This window comes from Natator depressus, chromosome 23 (genome assembly GCF_965152275.1).
Source record: "Natator depressus isolate rNatDep1 chromosome 23, rNatDep2.hap1, whole genome shotgun sequence".
Classification (NCBI taxonomy): Eukaryota; Metazoa; Chordata; order Testudines; family Cheloniidae; genus Natator; species Natator depressus.
In genome coordinates, this window is record NC_134256.1 from 11,515,237 (window position 1) to 11,534,218 (window position 18,982).

General features: G+C 40.9%; 1 long non-coding RNA gene across 1 annotated transcript; it reads left to right on the forward strand.

Moving 5' to 3' along the window:
- Positions 1-12,990: 12,990 nt before the first annotated feature.
- On the forward strand, positions 12,991-18,478 carry LOC141976537 (uncharacterized). Its single transcript, XR_012636121.1, has 3 exons — positions 12,991-13,012; positions 15,692-15,718; positions 18,265-18,478. It is a non-coding gene; the product is annotated as an uncharacterized LOC141976537 (long non-coding RNA).
- The last annotated feature ends 504 nt before the right edge of the window (positions 18,479-18,982 follow it).

Consider the following 18,982-nt stretch of genomic DNA (forward strand, 5'->3'; position numbering starts at 1 on the left):
CAGACACCTGACTGAGGAGGCTTGGGGTATGTGTGCAGAAAATATCCTATGGGGCAGAGGCACAGGATCGACTTATAGAAATTTATGGCTGGAAGGATCCTTGAGGTCTAGTACAGCCCCCTGCATTGGGGCAGGACCAAGTAAACGTAGACAATCCCTAGCAGGTGTTTGTCCAACCTGTTCTTAAAAACCTCCAGTGATGGTGATTCCACAGTCTCCCTTGGAAGCTTATTTTGGAGCTTAACAACCCTTCCTGTTCGAAAGATTTTCCTAATATCTATCCTAAATCTCCCTTCCTGCAGATTAAGCCCATTGCTTCTTGTCCTACTTTCAGTGGACATGGAGAACACGTCATCACACTCCTCTTTATACCAGCCCTGTAAACATTTCAAGACTGTTGTCAGGTCCCACTTCAGTCTTCTTTTCTCCAGACTAAACCTGCCCAGCAGCTTCTACAGTCTTTTCTCAGACTCAGTCCCCCCACCCCATTTGTGTTGCCCCGCTCCCCATGGGATACAGTCCAGTTTGTCCAGATTTGTCTTAGATTGCGGTGCCCAGAATTTGACACCGTATTCAGCTGGGGCACCACCAGTGCCAAGCAGAGTGAGACAATTGCCTCCCACATCTAACATACAACAGTCCTGTTAATACACTCCGGATGATAGTAGCCTTTTTTCTCAAACGCATCGTCTTGTTGACTCATATTCAATTTGTCCTCCACTCTAACCCTCACATCCATTTCTGTATTACCACCACCTACCAGTTATTCCCCATTTTATAGTTATGCATTTGATTTTTCCTTCCTAAGTGAAGTGCTTTGCACCTTTTCTTTATTAGATTTCATCTTGTTGATTTCAGAGCAATTGTCTAATTTATCAAGGTTATTTTGAAATCTAACTCTCTCCTGCAAACTGCTTGCAAACCCTCCCAGGTTGTCATCTGCACATTTAATACACATACACTTCACTCCATTATCCAAGTCATTTATGAAACTTTTGAATATTATTGGACCCAGGACTGACCCCTGCAGGACCCCACTAGATATAAACTCCTAGTCTGACAGTGAACCATTGATACCTACTTTTCTGAATATGGTCTTTCAACCAGTTTTGCACCCACATTATAGCAACTTCATCTGGACAGAATTTTCCTAGTTTGGGTATGAGAATGTTATGTAGGACTCTGTGAAAAGTCTTACTAAAATTAAGATCACATCTACAGCTTTCTGTCATCCAGTAGGCCAGAAACCCTGTCAAAGAAGGAAATTGATTGGTTTGTCATGATGTGTTCTTAATAAATCCAGGTTGGCTGTTACTTACCTCCTTATAATCCTCTAGGTGTTAGCTAATTGATTGCTTAATCATTTGTTCCAGTTTCAAAGTTAGGATGATTGGTGTATAATTTGTGGGCTCTCTTTGTTCCCCCTTTCAAGGAGAGTTTCTCTGTTTGCCCTTCTCCAGTCCTCTAGTTCCTCATCTGTCTACCAGGAGATCTGTAAGATAATCACTATGAACTCTGAGATTACTTCAGTTAGTTCCTTATGTACCCTAAGATGAATTTCACCAGGCCCTACTGACTTGAATACATCTAACTGATCTAAATATTCTTTAACCTGTTCTCTCCCTATTCCGGCTCGTGTTCCTTCTCCCTAATTGTTAATATTAATTATATTAAGTATCTGGTGACAATTAAACTTTTATTAAAGGGTGGTTGAAGACAGAGGATAAATTTAAGTAGTTGAGGGACATTGCAAAAGAAATAGAGGGAGAGGACAGGAGATCTGAGGGAGTGATAAGGATAGCCAAAGATAGATAAATCTTTGGGAAGCTTTGGGATGGAGAACTACACATAAGATGTTGGTGAGGGTGGGGACACAGAAGAAGTGGGACAGAAAAGAGGCCTATGGGGTGACTAGAAGAAGGGTGACTAAGCAGGAAAGAGAACAAGGAAAAATAACTAACAACATGAAAGGAACAAAGAGTGAGGAAGAGGACTGAGAACTTATGGGGAAGTTGGGGGCAGAGTTGAACATGATGCGAAGGTAGGTAGGAGAGAGAAAACTATGATGGACAAGCATGGAGGGAGAGATTTGAAGGGGGCATGGGTTGAAAGAAAGTTATCTGTTGGGAAAACAGGGTAAGGGAAAAGAGAGACAGGCAGGGAAACAAAGGAGGCTGAGTGAAGAAAAAGGGTCTGATTTTGAGTGTCTGCTGGTCTCTTTAGAGTCCTCCAGCAGTCAGGAATGGGCCACCCAGTGATAACCCAGCTATAGGGGTACTTGTCAGAGGCCTAGCTTTGGTAGAATGATTTTATTCCATCCTCTTCAGACCCATTGGTGTTAAGGTATTGTTGGAGCATGGCCAAGGGTATTTTGAGGACATTAGGGGCTATGGCAGAATTTCAGTCCTCTCCAACTAATCTGGGCAATTCCTTGTGGCATACTGCTCCTATCCCTGAAAGCCCGTCATAAATATAAAGGGACGGGTAACCACCTTTCTGTATACAGAACTATAAAATCCCTCCTGGCTAGAGGCAAAACCCCTTCATCTGTAAAGGGTTAAGAAGCTAAGATAACCTTGCTGGCACCTGACCAAAATGACCAATGAGGAGACAAGATACTTTCAAAGCTGGGGGACAACTCCAAGTAATCTTGTCTGTTTCTCAGGCTCCTAATGTTGTAATCAATTTAGAGTGTTGTTCACAAAAAAACAACACCACATGAGGTGAGGAGCTGCCTAAGCTACCCAATGGGAAATGCTGACAAGGGGGTTGTGTGCTGATCCCTGCCACTATCGTGGAGTTTGGCCCCTAAATCCAGGCTGCAGGGAGGTATCTATCTCTGCTGGTGATCCACTGCTAGGAACCATATCTGGGAGTCAGACATCTTAGGTGCCTAATGTTTTTCTTCTGAGAGAGATGTAGGCAGGCATCTAACCACACAAAACAGCCAGAGGGGGTGCTGGTGTTCCCCACTTGCTAAGTTTTAGCCCAGTGGCTAGAGTATTTACCTGGTATGTGGGAGACCCACATTCATTTTCCTCCTCTGCCTGATGGAGAGAAAGGATTTGAAAAGATCTCTCTTGCTTCTCAGGTGAGCGCTGTAACCAGTGGGCTATGGGATATTCTGAAGTAGGGAACCCCTCAATGTCTCCTACCGAAGCTGTCCTACTATGGATAAATAATAGTCACCTAAGTCTGGGGTTTAGGTGCCTAAGTACCTTTGTGAATCTTGCCCAGCATCTGAGAAATTATTGAGGTTTACATGTTGTCAAGGTTCCTTCCCCACTCTGAACTCTAGGGTACAGATGTGGGGACCTGCATGAAAACCTCCTAAGCTTACTTTTACCAGCTTAGGTTAAAACTTCCCCAAGGTACAAATTAATTTTACCCTTTGCCCTTGGAATTTCCACTGCCACCACCAAACTTTAACTGGGTTTACTGGGAAACATAGTTTGGACACGTCTTCCCCCCCCCCCCCAAATCCTCCCAACCCTTGCACCCCACTTCCTGGGGAGGTTTGGTAAAAATCCTCACCAATTTGCATAGGTGACCACAGACCCAATCCCTTGGATCTTAGAACAATGAAAAACCATTCAATTTTCTTACAAGACTTTTAATAGAAGTAAAGGAATCACCTCTGTAAAATCAGGATAGTAGACACCTTACAGGGTAATTAGATTCAAAACATAGAGAACCCCTCTAGGCAAAACCTTAAGTTACAAAAAAGACACACAGACAGGAATAGTCATTCTATTCAGCACAGTTTTTTTCTCAGCCATTTAAAGAAATTGTAATCTAACACATACCTAGCTAGATTACTTACTAAAAGTTCTAAGACTCCATTCCTGTTCCATCCCCGGCAAAAGCAGCATACAGACCCTTTGTTTCTTCCCCCTCCTCCCAGCTTTTGAAAGTATCTTGTCTCCTCATTGGTCATTTTGGTCAGGTGCCAGTGAGGTTACCTTTCGCTTCTTAACCCTTTACAGGTGAGAGGATTTTTCCTCTGGCCAGGAGGGATTTTAAAGGGGTTTTACCCTTCCCTTTATTTTTATGACACATGTAAAATGACTTTACTTTCCTTTTGTTCCTTAAAACACAACAGGCTATACATGTCTAAATATACATCTATGCATATATCCCTTTTTCAGGTACTGCGAAGGCAGAAGACAATCTATCCACAGGGATTATTGCAAAGATTTCTGAACTCAGGAGCCAGCCTTTTCAACTGTTCAAGAAGTTCATACGATTCCCAGTTAACCAGGGTGAGGGTTAGGAGTTTTTATGAGAGGACCAAGGAGGTGGCAGGTGTGGAAAAGGTCAGTTAGGGTAAACTGCAATGTTGAGTGTTTCTGGCCATCTGCATAGAGGAGGAGAAAAGCAAAGTACACTCTCAACTCCAACAACAACATCTCTGTTAGCATGGGAAGTGGGAGCAGACAGGCAGCATGTAGAAGTAAGGAGACAAAGGATCTGTTGGGTGTGGGAAGGCAGGCAGGCAGCTGACTGGGATGGTGAGAGGATCAGTTTGCTGTGGCTGAACAGAAAGCACAGCTGGAGTGGTGAGGATGTCAGTGAATGGTGGGTGGGGAATGCATTAGGAATGACGGCGGAAAGGGGACTGAGGAATTGTTATCTGGCCAGTTGTCATGGCTGGTCAATGGGCTGCCTGTGTGCACGGGTCAGTTACCAAGTCACAGTCAGGAGATGAGTGGCAGACTTGCGGTTGAGCTGGGTCAGGAAGCCAGGAAATCATGGTCATGTGCAGCAGACAACCAGATGGTAAGAGAAGCAAGGATACAGCGCATCTGTTGGCTGGGGAAGACAGACTGCCAAGTGGCTGCATGGGAAAAGAATCAGATTTTTAGAGAGAGGCAACAGTATGCATGCTCAGGGGTAGATATATTGGCCCATAGGGGTCTTTTACCCTGAAAATGTAGGCACTGAGTTTAGGCGCAGATAAGCTGGAGTTTTGTGTCTTACAGTAGCACCAAAACTGGGACATAGGCACCTAATTCCATTTGTGGATCTGGTCCTTGAATACTAACAGATTTGCCTATGTGAAGTCTTCATTGTTGGGGTCCATCACCCAGTTAATGGCCAGTCTCTAGAGCAGGAAGCATTAGCTTTCCTTAAAGTCACATGGCTTTTAGAGCTGCAACAGTGGGGGCAGAGACACTAAGTCAACTTCTGCCTCTACTTCTAAAGATGTATGGTCATAGAACTGGAAGGGACCTCAAGAGGTCACCTAGTCCAGTCCCCTGCAGTCAAGGCAGGACTAAGTATTATCTAGACCATTCCTGACAGGTGTTTGTCTAACCTGCTCTTAAAAATCTCCAATGATGAAGACTCCTAAACCTCCCTAGGCAATTTATTCCAGTGCTTCACCACCCTGAGAGTTAGGAAGTTTTTCCTAATGTCTAAACTAAACCTCCCTTGCTGCAATTTAAGCCCATTGCTTCTTGTCCTATCCTCAGAGATTAAGAAAAACTATTTTTCTTCCTCCTCCTTGTAACAACCTTTTACATACTTGAAAACTGTTATCATGTCATGCTTCATGCTTCTCCTGAACTCCACCTTTGGAGTACTTCCATGAATCTGAATAAGGCACTCCCCCTGGAACTGTTACACCTTTCATCCAATCAGGTTCCATTAAATGATCTTTTATGAATATTGGTTTTTTTTCCCCAACTCAGCAAATAATTCTGGAAAAATCCAGCAGACACAATAAATCTATAACTGACAATGCTGACTGTCAGCTGTCAATTTAGCAAACCCCAATATCCAGCATTCTAGATAGATTGTCGCTTTACAGGGGCTGATCACAAGATGTTCTAGTCATGGACTTTGTGAAAGGCTGAAGAAGAAAATTAGTGACTATCCTCTAAAATTTCTGATTTAAAATCCATAACAATTTAGAACAAAATAAATACTTTTAAAATAATAATAATTATTTTATTTCTTTTTCTTTTCTAGACGAGTTCCAGCTGGAGAATGGTAAGTTTGCTATGATATCCAAATGGTGAAAGTCCCATTATGAAAACTGGCACCATATCCTTCATGAACTTAGAGTTGCTCACTCCAAACATAGTCCACTATATAGCATTAATTTTGTTTAACTCCTGCCTGAAGTCTGAAATGTAAGTCTATTTGTGTATACACCTATGGTGTTTGTGTCTACATGTCCCACCCAAGTCAGGGTCATGTTATGCTAACACTGTAAAATTATTCCAGGTGTTTGTGTTTCTGCCTTACTCCATACACTAACGGGTGCTATATCTATCAGAGCTAGCTAAGTAATTCTGGCTGAATTTGGGGACAAAGCCTTGTGAAAGGGGACATGACCTTCTGTGCTCAGTTCTACCAGGGTTAGGGTGAGCTTTCATCTGTCTTTAGGCTCATGTACCAGACCTGCAGCTTTTCCAATTACAAGAGGCTGTTCAGCTCAACCACATAAAGCAGCCTAGCGCTTAATGCAGTCCTGATAGTTCTCCCCCTCCCCATGTAATTCCACATCATGCCCCCTTCCACATTACTCTTATTCACCCCTATTTCTGTAACCACTCATCACATCCCCATCTATTCTAGGCTTTCATTCCCCCAATGCACGCACACTTAAAAGTTCTCTGGAGTCAAACCAAATTTCTGGGATTCTCTGGAGAAGGGAGATCTCTTTCCTTCCTCTATGGGCTGGCAGATGGAGGAGACCAACTGGTGAGCTGAGTGAGGTGGCCACAGGAGCAGATAAAAGAAGAAGAAATGAACGAGGTGTATGGGTAGCCAGCTAGTGGCCACTTGCACATGTGCTGGACCTGCTTATTGAATGATAGTACATCTTGATCTATGGCAATTTAGACTAGTATGTTTCTGTCTAAGCAAGCTTATCTAAAGAAACATTTTTGATATATTTCTAATTCTGAGTTTCCTCCATTGTACAGTGTCTCATAAATTAGAATGATGTTTAGATGGAAAGTCTCCTGACATTCCCCTTCTGACTAAAAAGTTTCCAGGCTGTACATGTCTGTCTATTGATTTAATTTCAAAATATCCTTTTTTCATATAATGACAAAGCAGAAATCAGTGAACACAGAGGAATTATTGCAAATATTTTGGCTCTCGGGAGTTGGCCCATGCAGCTGTACAAGAATATGATCCAAACCCAAAATCCTTTTGGTGAGGAGTGGGAACTTTTACTTTCAGGGAGGAGATGGAGATGTTGCAGGTATAAAAGGAGTCAGCAAGGGTGAATTGAAGTGACAAGGATTCCCGCTCTTGTGCCTGGAAGAGGAGAAAAGCAAAATCTATTACCTTTCTCCCTCCCCAAACAGAAATATTTAATTATTTTTACAAAGTGGAGCAGCTCTAAGAGAGGAGATAGACTTCATAGCCTGGGGATGAGGAGATCTCCCTGGTAAATGGGTGACCCACATTCAAGTCCTTAGGCAGAACAGGGACTTAAATGTGGGTTTTCCGCACCACAGTGGAGCACACCCCATACACCCCTGCACTGTTAGATATTCTGAGTTTGGGCCTACTCTGGTTTTTACCAGAAATTTCACTCTAGATCTCACAAAACTTTCTGACAAAATATGTATTTGTGAAATATTTCAGTTTTGGAATAACGGTATTTTCAGACAGAAACAAGCTGAATTGAAAATGTTTCCTTCAGTTCAAATTTCAGATGCCTTTGGGAAAGAGGATGGATGGAGTGCTTCTGTGGGTTCCTAGGGGCATTGCAGGAGGGGCTGCATTAGGGAGGTTAGGAAGGGTGAAAATAAATTTAGAGGCCAGGTGCCAGGATTGAGGTTTGTGGTGGTGATGGTGAAAATGTATACACTGTGAAGATGTGGAATGTTAATTGATTAGAGACAGAGAATGGATTGATGGGATTCATGTGTTAGGATGGATTGATGTCAGTGAAGGGGGTGGGCTGAGGATGCAATGGGAATGACGGCAGAAGGTAGATTGTGGAATTGTACAACTGGTTTGCAGAGGCAGTTAAGTTACTCAGAGGCCTGAGGAGAAACTGATCAGGTTAGTGAATTGTTCAGAGGCTGACAAATTCATTTGTGGAAGTGGAGGGAAGAAATGAATTATTGGCACACACTTGATTTAGGAGGCTTCGGGGTATGTGTGCAAAGAATATGTGAAGAGGCTGATGCACAGGATAGACTCATAGAAATGTAGAGCTGGAAGGCATCTCAAGAGATCATCTAGTCCAGACACCCGTCAGGAATGGTCTAGGTTTACCTCGTCCTGCCTCAGCACTGGGGGCTGGACTAAACAACCTTTCTCTGGGGCTGAAGAAGACCAGTTGGTGAGACACAGACAACAGTGAGCTGAACTTGTGGTCATAGGGCAAGAGGAGAAAAGAAAAGCTGAGACAGGTGTATGGTCAGCCAGCTAGTGGCTGTTTGCACATGTGCTGTGCTTGCATGTCACCAGATGGAGGTAGTGTAGTGCCCCTTGGAATAAGGGGATTGTCAGCATCCTCTTATGTCTCTACCCAAACTGACCTGGAGAAACAGGCCTGTGACATCTCTGCCTTTGAACTCTGTATTCTGTACCATGGGTGATAACTTACTATGATGTTTAAATGCAAAGTGGCCTTGCATTCCTATTTTGTCTTAAAAGACACCATGCCCATAGGTGATCTTCAGGGGAAAAAAAAAGTTTGTGAACATCTTCACTCACACAGAAGCAGGCTTTGTGCTGAAACTAAAAATAGCAGGGTGGACACAGTGGCAAAGGCATCAGTTTGGGCTAGCCACTGAAGTACGATACCACCTGACCCTCTGGTAACTTACCTGGGCATATAGTCCAAGCCACTGCCTGGGCTGCTACGGCCACCTTGCTGTTTTTAGGTACTAGCTCAAATAAAGCTGATACATGGACATGAACCCAATCTGGGAATCACACCTCACAGCTGTTGTGTAGAAATACCCTGCATGTCAAAAAGGAAGTGAAGCCAAGTAGGGAATCTATCCATTACTTTAAATTGGGATACTACAGTACATATTGAAATACTTGTATTATTTTGAAGTAAATTTTACTTTTATGTTTTTCAGACAAGCTTGAGAAGGAAAATGGTAGGTTTACACTGATTTTGGAGTTTATATTTACTCACATTGAGCACAAATTACTTGTAGATTGTGGCTGTCACTATAGGTTGTTCAACAGACTGAGGGTTCAAGTCATTGCCCATAAGATATCTGTGGTGAATGGTGGCTGTGAAAGGGACATTTGTAAACAGGAGTCAGTGGGTTGAGGGCTGGATCTCCAGTTTTGTGAGAACATAGGGCCTTGATTTTATTTAGTTATGGAATGCAAGATTCTGAGCTGTGACTGAATCTGAGTGATGTGTCAGGTATGGTGTGTAAAAAAGAAGATAAATGAGAAGATTGGCAGCTGATGATTGGTGAGGTCTGCAGGGACAGTTCCTTCAGTGAGGTAAGGTAAAACCTGTATACCCAATTTCTAATTGAAATTACACTGCTCTTTTGCAGACAAACTCCAGAATGAACTTGGTAAGTTCACTTTGATTTCTCAACTGCTATTGTCCTTCAGAAGAACTTTCTTATATGAAAGGAGATATTTCTTCATTTCATTGCCTTTCCTCAATCCAAGGAGAGTTCATTAGCTTGCAGATTTCTTTTTAGCTCCGTAAGAGAACTGTAATGACTTTCTCCCTCAGAAAGTTGGTTGGTTACCCTAGACTATTTGTACTTCTTTTCTTTCATCAGTAATGCCTTGCTTCCTCTTCTGTTCATTTTATCTTTGAGAGTGTGCAGGAGCCTAGCATAAGTTTTCTATAGTATTTATTTTTTCATGATGTAATTTATTTTCAGGATATGGTGTGTATTATTAATTGGGAAAATCATTTTGAGAAGATAATTATATCTGTTTTAAATGTTGCACACTACCGTTTTAGTAACTCTTTTAATTAAAAAAATGCTTGTTTGAGATGCTCAACCACACAGCAGCTTGTTCATGCTGCTCTGAGTACACAAACTTCACAAACAACGAAAACCAAATAATAATAACAATAAATAATAAAACAATGGATCTGAGCAATACGGGATTCACCTTGGATTGAGAATCTGTGTATGTGTACAGCTACTATACATGCTCCTATATCCTCCTCCTTCTGGCCCAGTGCAAGGGGTGTGGCCAGGAAAAAGGGGGCATGGCAACCCTACTACCTGCTTTCTGCGATACCCAAAAGAAAGAAAGAGAGAAGGGGGAAAAAAGAAAAACCTGTATAATGGAAAAATATATTTTATTTCTTGAATTTTGTCTTCTGCCTCCCTCCTCCCTCAGCTCAGAAATGTCTTTTACTTCCCAGGGATCATATTTTTTTTTGCTATACTTGCCATTGATTTTGCATCTCCAATGTCACAGGATTTGGGTGTGATTTTCAAAGCTGCTGAACACATACAGCTCCAAATTAAATCAACAGAACATACAGTTTCCCTGGACTCAAGAGGTCTCTAATTACACCCTGAAAATCAGTGCCTGCTATTGAAAGTTTAAGTCCAAGATGTGCAGTTGCAGAAGGGAGCTCAGCTTAGACTCTCTCAGTAGACCTTCTCATTTTACTTAGTGGTCATAATTCTGTTTTTTTTTCCTGACAGAACATATTTTACTTTTTTCTCACATTTCAATTTTTTCCTCATCATTCCTCTTCAATCTTTTTATCTATGTGCCATGCTCTCTCTCTCTCTCTCTCTCTCTCTCTCTCTCTCTCTCTCTCTCTCTCTCTCTCTCCTGGTCTCTGTTTTAGTCCTTTCATTTCTCATCCTATGAGATTACATAATGCTGAATGCAGTACAAAAATCTAGGTAATGTCTGTTTCCAAGACAAGACATTATATCTAGCTCCCTCCCAACCCAGGTCAGGTCCTTGAAGTACTTTGTCCTGTGTCATCTCTCCAACACTTCTCTTTGATTTCTCAGATGCTACTGTCCTTAAGAAGAATGATTTTTAACTGAAAACAGATATTTCTTCATTTCATTGCCTTCCCTCAATGCAAGGACATTCATTAGCCTGCCCTTTCCTTTTTAACCCCCTAAGCTTTTTGTGCTTATCCAGGGGAGAGTTCAGCCAATTTTGTGAATGCTTAAATGTTGATTTTCTTTTCCAAAATTCTGAAGAAAAAAATTATAAGTATGTAAGAAATTGTCTGGGAGTTTCAAAGGAAAAAAAAAAACAATACAAGAAAATAAAGTATAAATAAATATAAGGAAAAAAATAAGAGAAAACCTCTACAATGAAAAAAAATATATTTATTGTCTTCTCCCTCCCTCTTTTCTCAGTTCAGAAATGTGCCTTACTGCCTAGGGATCACATTTTGTTTGTTTGTTTGTTTTGTTATACTTGGCATTGGTCTGGCATATCCCACTTCAGACAGCTTGCACCTGATTTTCAGTGTGGTTGAGCTCCCATAACTCCAAATTAAATCAATAAATGATAAAAGTTGTCTTGACACAAGAGGTCTCAAATTACACACTGAAAATCAGTGGCTGCTATTGAAAATATAAGTCCTAGACATGCGACAAAAAGGGAGCTCAACTTAGATTTTGAATATAACTTTTTATTTTACTTAGTTTTAATATTTCTGTTGTTTTCCAGAAAACCACTTTTTACTGTTTTCTCACATTCTGATGTTTTCTTCATCATGTCCCAGTAATCTTTCTATCTATATGCCATGTCCTCTTTATCCCTGTCTCTGTTTTAGTCCTATCACTTCTCAATGTAAGAGATAATATAACAATAAATGAAGTATAAAAATCTAAACAGACTCTGTTTTCAAGGCTATCATTTCACTATTTAGCTCCCTCCCACCACGTCAGATCATTGATGTATTTTTTTTTACTGTGTTATGCCTCAAACACTTGTCTTAGTGTTGGATTTCATTGTGCTGCAGATCAAGTTACATCAAGTTAAATTTGGACTTTGAGCTTCTCGCATCTCATTTTTAACTGCTCAGTAACTATATTCACACTCCACAGAAAAGTGGGGCTAGTCACTTTCAGCTGAATTTTGAAACATAGCTGCTGTGATTCTAATATTTGTTCTTGTCCCGTAGGTAATCTCCAGGAGAAAATGAGTAAATTGATGTTGGTTTGTGAACAATTTCACTCACAGACAAGCAGGTTCTGTAGTGAAACTAGGAATCATTGATGTATTAATCTCACTGTCCTTAAAAAAAAAATCGTCCTTGATTTGGATGCCTTTCTCTCTCTCTCTAAATTTGTGGAAGAAACCTCACACAACCTAGGATGAGGATTCATGTATCTAGTTATTTTTCGTACTTCTGCTAGTGCACTACAGATAGCATTGTGGACACAGTGGCAGAGGCATAGACTCAGGCCAGCCACCCAAGTACAATCGTGACCGATCCCCTTGGCACATATGTCTATGTAGATATACACTGAGTGTCACAAAGGAAGTATAGCAGTGCATGGAAGCTGTACATCACTTTACATTTGGATATTACAATACATCTTGAATATTTAAAGGATTGTAATTTTTTTCAAATGAATTTTAATTTTATGTTTTTCAGAAAAGCTTCAGAAAGAAAATGGTAGGTTTGCTTTGATTTTTGAGATTATTGTTAATCAGATCAAACACAATTTATTCATATTTTCTTGGTATGACTAGAGGTCCTTGAACAGACTGAGGTTTCCAACAATTGTCAGTAAGGTAGCTGTTGTAATCTATGGTGGGAGAAGGACATTTGTAAACAGAAGTCAGTGGGCTGGGCTGGGTCTTCAGTTTTTTGAGAACACAGCGCCTTGATTTTATTTAGTTGTGGAGTGCAAGATTAGGAACTGTGACTGAATCTGGGTGATGTGTTAAATGTGGTGTGTAAGAAAGACGATGAATGAGAAGACTGGCAGTTGATGACTGGGGAGGTGTGCAGGGGCAGCTCCTTCAATGAGGTAGGGTAATACCTGTTCATGCAATTCTAATTAAAATCACACTTTTGCAGACCAACTCCGGAATGAACTTGGTAAGTTCTTTTTGATTTATCAGCTGCTACTAACCTTCAGAAGATTGTTTTTAAGTGAAAAGAGATATTTCTTCATTTTATTGCCTTTCCGCAATTCAAGGAGTGTTCATTAGCCAGCCAATTTCTTTTTAACCCCATAAGAGAACTGTAATGACTTTCTCCCACGGGAAGAAAGTTGGTTACCCTAGAATATTTGTACTTCTTTTCTTTCATCTAAAATTGAAGACTGATTTTAAGTATCACTGATAGTATAGACATTCAGTAATACCTTGACTACACTTTTCTTAAATTTATCTTTGAGATTATGCAGGAGGCTAGCATAAGTTTTCTATGGTGTTTGTTTTTTCATTATGTAATTTTTTTCATGATATTTTGTGTGTTAGTAATTGGGAAAATCATTTTGAGACAATGAAAATTCTATTTATTTTAATTGTTGTGTAGCACTGTGGAAATAGTAGCTCTTTTAATTTAAAAAAATATATATTTTCTTTCATATTCTCAGCCACATTGCAGCATCTTTATGCTGCTTTGACTACACAGACTTCTCCAAAAAACAATGGATCAGAGCACTAGGGGATTCCTCTTGCACTGGGGAATCTTTGTATCATGTACAGCTACTATTTCACCCTCCATCTTGTCCAGTGCAAATGGTGTGGCAGGAAAAAGGGGGCATGGCTCATCACCCACACTACCTGCCTCCTGCAATAGCCAGGGATCTGTTGGTTACCAGAACAGTTCAGAGCATCCTTTAAACTGCTGTACTCTGCACAGTGTGGACATCCCACTGCAGAGCCAGCTCAGAATTGGCGGGTAGGATGCAAAAACAGAACCTTTCATCGCTCCTTTTCCCTACCCCCACACCAAGCTTCTTTGAGTGTTCATTAGCCACAGCTCTGGACTTCCCTTATAACCTCCAGCCCAGTGACTAGGGCACTCAGGTGAGAGATGTGAAACCCAAGTTCAAATCCTTGTTCCACCTCAGGCAGAGGGTGAGAGCTGGATCTCCACATCCTGGGTGAGTGCCATAACAACTGGGATAATGGTTAAGACATGGCTGAGACTCCCCAGTGGAGATAGGCACGTACCTCCAGCCCAGACTGAGGTGATGAACAACCTGAAGGGGCAGGGCTTAGCATCTCCCATTGGCTAAATTAGGTGTCCCCCTGACTAGTGTGCTGACCATTGTGGAGTTCATTGTTAAGCACCTATCTCTCCACTATGTGGGCTAGCTTCGTTGTTGGAGACTTGAGGCACATGCAAGAAACAATTATCACATTTAATCAGCTGTGCTTTTATTAAAAGTCTTCTCAGATAGAAAACTCCAATTTTCTATCTGAGAAGATAAGTGGGTGAAGGAATAAGACCCTAACAAATATGACTTGTTGCATAAATGTCAATGGGTAGAAAAAACTAAGTGTCTGGCACCAGCATTTCCAATTCTTTCATACTCACATACCCACATGGAATTGTGAAGGAGAGTGGAGGTGTCGGCCTCTTGTTGAGGATCAAGAAATGATGACCTCCAGGAAGCGATGACCTCCAGCCATCTGTTAGGTCCATTTATAATAAGTTATGCATGTACTCACCAAAACTCATTAATATGCATAACCATCTTTGGGAGCACCCCAATAATAACGGGGGACTCTTCATCTGATAGGCCACTTGGATAGTTCTTCTTTAACTTATTAACATTTACATCACCTTATCGCCATAGTAACATGCAATTATCTTAAGGAAGTCTCTAACATTTCACCCTGGCTATCAATGGTCATCTTATAGTTTCTACCTCTTAGAGCCATTATTATTCAAATTCAGCAGTTAGTTTTCAAAACATCAGCATAGAAACAGATACAAGCTCAGCAGATTTATTATTAAGATAGCACAGGTAAATTAGCTTTATAATACGGGCAACTTATCCTAAATCCTAATTTGGCTAAGCTCAGTATTTTACACATTTCTTGCATTTCAGTTTTAAACCGTAAGCTATTTTTTACCCATAACCTACCAGATATTCGTCTCTTATATACAGCTCTTCTAATAGATCAATGTATTAATTACAAGCTAAACCATGCAGTGAATAGGGAGCCTTGATGCCTAACTCAGGCCTTATGAATCCCAGTGGGTGGCTATGTGCCTAAACGTTAGATGTGAACATGCTGAGTATTGCATCACTCAAGTCCCTTTGTAGCTTTGATTCCTAGTACCTATATCATTTGGGGTATACTGCCATACTACCAAAGTAAATAATAGTAGTGGGATCTTATTTGTTGTTAATAGAGTCTGCGGTAGTCTGATGAAGGGCAAGTGTGAGGGAGTTTGGTCAATGAAAGAAAAAGCTGAAATCATACCACCCAAAAATGAACAGGTTACATGATGAAATGAGTCATTGGCTTGAGGTGCAAGACAGACCAAGCAGTTGTTAGGCAGACCAAGACCCTGCTCAGGTTCTAATCAGAGGAGTTCAGAAAAGCCCACATTTAGGTATGGTGTTCTATGTCTGCATGTGTGTGCATTCTAGGAACATTTTTGTGCATATAAATATCTACACTTCTTTCTGCTGAACATTAAATAGACATTTAATGCTTCCTCAGTCTGGAGCATCCTACTGCCTGAGACAGGAAAATCTTTAATATGGGACTCTTTTAATTCAATGTCTTTTATTTCTCACTCTGATTTCAGAATGGAGAAGGGCTCGCAATAAAACAGGTAACAGAAAACACATTTCTTCCAGTTTGAAGAAATCATTGTGTTAATACAGCAACCAAACTAGAAACATACCATAAAATGCTGTTATCCTGAGCACAAATCCTGAGAGTCATGCTCAGTTTTCACACAGTGTTTACTTGAGGCGGGGGAGGGGGTCACATTTATATCAGGACCTGATTCTGACCTCATACCAATTTCACACCAGTGTAATTTCATGGATTCATGTGGAGTCACTCCTTATTTACACTGATGTGAGATCAGAATCTGGTAAAAGCCTGGTAAAAGCACAGGTGGCAGTAATGGTGATTCCTTTGATCATAGTAATAAGGGTACATAGTAATAATGGCAGGGGTTATGATGCTCTGCAGTTGAGGCCAAGAATAAAAGGTGTGAGATCGTGATGTCATTTGGTCCTGATGAAGATAGTGGTGAAAAGTTAGCTCTGGCAGTTGTGGTGGTGTTGATTTGAGATTGATGGTGGAAAAAACTGAATTTCAGACTGAATGATATTCATTAAGGGGATGATGAAAGACAGCTGTAATCATGGTGATTTATGGCTGATATGGATATGACAGTGGTGACAGTAATTCACATTTTATTGCAATTTTCTTATTGCTCTTTGCAAATATTAGTCCAGCTGGATCTGTCCCTCAGGGAAGTAGGCATTATACACAGTTCACAGAGACTGCTTAAAATATTTGAATAAGCTCACTCAATAAGTCATTGTCAAGAAGTCAACAGAACTCGGGAGTGCTGATTCTCAATGCGCGCTTCTAGACAAAACATTATTTTTATTACTAAGATAATCCATTATGACATCTGTAGTGCAATAATGAACACAATATGGAAATACAGTGATCCAACATAATAGGTGCAATAATTTTCTTCTCTACCACCTGATTGGCTGTTTGAATATAAACATTTTTTCCTTGGCCCCAGTTCAGCAGGGTACTTAAGCAAGGGATAAACTTTAAGCACATATAATGATGGCACCTCCTCATCTGAGCACATCTAGTGGTGTATACAGTAGCGTTCTAGCTGTGGTGTTCCCAGGATATTAGTGGGAGAAGGTGGGCAAAGTAATATCTTTGATTGGACCAACGTCTGTTAGTGAGCAGAATTGCTCTGTGTAGCTCGAAAGCTTGTCTCTCTCAACAAGAGAAGTTGGTCCAATCAAAGATATTACCTCACCCACGATGTCTCTCTCACATCTACTGGATCAGACCCCAAAGGCAGCTAGACAGGAGAGTACCTAGTTTCTGAACCCTGCTGGGGCTTGGACATGCTGATTTGAAATTCATGCTGATTATGGTGATGGTGGAAAAATGAATATGATACTGAGTGATGATCATTAAGGGGATCATGAAAGACAACTGTAATCATGGTGATTTATACCAGATAAGGATATGTCAGTGGTTACAGTAATTTGCATTTTATTGCAGTTTTCTTCTGATCATCTTAAAGCTCTTTGCAAATATTAGTCCAGCTGGATCTATCCCCCAGTGAAGCTGGTATTACACACAATCTATAGAGACTACTTAAGATATTTGAACCAGCTCACTCAATGAGTCAGTGTCAAAGAGAGGAATAGAACTCAGGAGTGTTGATGCTCAATCCCCACCTCTAGGTTCTAGACAAAACATTATTTTAATTACTAAGATAGTCCATTATAACTTTGATGGTAAAATAATAGACAATAGAGAAGTACAGTGATCCAATATAATAGGTGCAATATTTTTTCTACAATCTGATTGGCTGTTTGGAGATTATTTTTTTTTCCCCTGAGGCCCCAGTTCACCAGGACTACAAGCAAGGACTACATTTTAAGCACATATAAGCGGGGAACCTCCTTATCTGAGCACATCTACTGATATATAGCCATGTCAGTCCCAGGATATTAGGGAGACAAATCTTTTATTGGATGAACTTCTGTTGGTGATAAGAAGAGCTCTGCGTGGCTCGAAAGCTTGTCTCTCTCACCAACAGAATTTGGTCCAATAAAAATTATTGCCTTATACACCTTGTCTCTCTCACATCTATTAGATCAGGCCCCAAAGGCAGGCGACCACCTACTTTGTCAATTGTGATAGGGCTTGGGCATGAGTTATGTGCCAAGCTGGTAGGCAATGTCAGGACTCAGGTGGCTGAGTGCATGCCCAGTTACCATAGTTTATGGACTTTGGAAACTTTAGTGGTGGAAATCTAGATGCTTAAGGAATTGATGTGCCTGCAGAGTTAGGAAGCAGCTGGGCAAGGGTTTTGTGAATGCCAGTATCACCTAAAAGCTGGATGTAGATGGCTATATCCCCCTTGTGAATGCCACCAAAATAATTCAAAATCACTTCCAGTTTCGTGTGAACCTCAAACAACTGTCACGTATCTGAAATATTTCAATACAACAAAAAACATTGTCAAGTAGGCTTCAATCAGGCAAAATTGCCAGCTGAGAAAGGAGTGCAGGATGGTGTTTACTCTGTAAACTTCTCTTAACACCACTCAGAAAAACATTAGACCCATGCTTTTGAAAACCCAATATCTCTTTGCAGATGACATCACTCTTGCTGCAGAAACAGCCCACCCAAACCTCTCCATTTCTGGGGATAAGAAGAGCTTGAAACATGAAGCCCAACCTCAGAAAGTTTCACCAAACCCAGAGAGGTTTGATTCGACTGTCTGTGTGTTGGGCTCTGAAGGATTCTCCTCTGGAAAGCACTATTGGGAGGTTGATGTCGGGAGCAGCAGTGACTGGGGCCTGGGAGTTGCCAGAAAATCAACAGAGAGAAAAGGAAAACTTTCCCTGTCCCCTAAAGAGGGATTCTGGGTTCTGAGTTTGAGTGGGAAAGATTATTGGGCAAAAACAGATCCATGGACAAGGGTAGTGGCACAGAAAAAGCTCCAGAAAATTGGAGTTTACTTTAGTTACCAAGAGGGGCAGGTGACCTTTTTCAGTGTAACTGACATGTCTCTGTTGTTCAGATTTAACGATTGTTCATTCTCAGGTGCTGTTTATCCATTCTTTAAAAATTCCCACAAAGAAACAACAATGAGAATTTCTTCAATTAAAGAAGAGGAATAAATTTTAAATAGCCTTGAGTCTCTGTTTTGTTGATCAAACTAAGCCAAAGCCCCCTGATGTGTCATGGCACTGTTGATCAATCTGAACCAAAGTAACAGAATGCTTTGAAGCCAGAAGAAAGGTGATCTGAAAAATCATTGCCTATGAAATCATAGTTACATACATTGCTAATGGTGAAGGGATTGCTT